Below are 1,310 nucleotides of genomic sequence, written 5' to 3'. Positions count from 1 at the left end.
AGTTGTGATTACTATACCCAGTTGCAATTACTATCATTAATGCTAACTAGTTCTGATTGCCATTTATTGCTAGTTCTGGTTGGATATCTTTATGATTAATTCTAGTTAGTTATATTTATATTTAGTTATGGGCATAATTAGTTGCAGGTAGTTATAGAGTGTTAAAATGTTGGATTTCCAGTTATCTGACCTGGAATGTCATCCATTCATAACCTTATCCTCAGGTCTCCAAAGCTTTCATTTTCCATGCCCACTGGGCAACATAGTTTCACTATTTAATTTTACTCCATTCATTTGACTTATTATTTACAGAGAAACTATAATGCACTGTCATTTTTTTCAGGAAGAATAACATATTTATTTTTTCCACAAATGTGTATTCACAATCACATAAAAGAATAAAATTGCATTCACAATGCATTATTTTTTTCTGCTTTTGCCATGAAAAGTATTATATTTTATAGTAACTTATATTTGCCTAGCACTTTAGATTTAAAAGAAATACACACACACACACACACACTTGAGTATACTTGACACATTATATTACATTAGTTTCAGGTGTACAACTTAGTGACTTGACAAGTTTAGTCATTATGCTATGTTCACCCCACCTATAGCTACGATCTGTTTTGTTACATTGCTATTACAATATCACTGACTGTATTCTTTATGTTGTGACTTTAACTCCCATGACTTATTCATTCCATAACTGGAAGACTATACCTCCCTCTCCACTTCACCCGTTTTGCCCAACCTCCCACCCCCCAAGATGTAATTCTTTTAACACAAAGCCATGTTTGTAAATTCCTAGAAGATTCCTTGCCTTCTGCACTCCATTTGTTATGCTCAGACTTCAGAGGCACCTGACAGCAAAACACCGACCACCTGTGCAATTCTTATTCTTAGAAATAACTCCTTCCCCAGATCTCCAGTTCCTGTCCAGGCCCTAGGAGAAGTAAGCTGGAAGATCAGGATTCATCTCTTTCCACAAGGCTTTCTTTGTAGTTCTAGCATAGCACTGAATACATTCTAGCTTCTGTCAGTGTTTGTTTTTTTTTTTTTTAATGATTTTTTATTATATTATGTTAGTCACCATACAGTACATCCCCGGTTTCCGATGTAAGGCTCGATGATTCATTAGTTGTGTATAACACCCAGTGCACCATGCAATACGTGCCCTCCTTACTACCCATCACCGGTCTATCCCATTCCCCCACACCCCTCCCCTCTGAAGCCCTCAGTTTGTTTCCCAGAGTCCATAGTCTCTCATGGTTCATTCCCCCTTCTGCTTATCCCCCCTCCCCTCC

Source organism: Ursus maritimus, assembly GCF_017311325.1.
Source record: "Ursus maritimus isolate PB19 chromosome X unlocalized genomic scaffold, ASM1731132v1 scaffold_X1, whole genome shotgun sequence".
Taxonomy (NCBI): Eukaryota; Metazoa; Chordata; class Mammalia; order Carnivora; family Ursidae; genus Ursus; species Ursus maritimus.
This window is presented reverse-complemented; position numbering follows the sequence as displayed.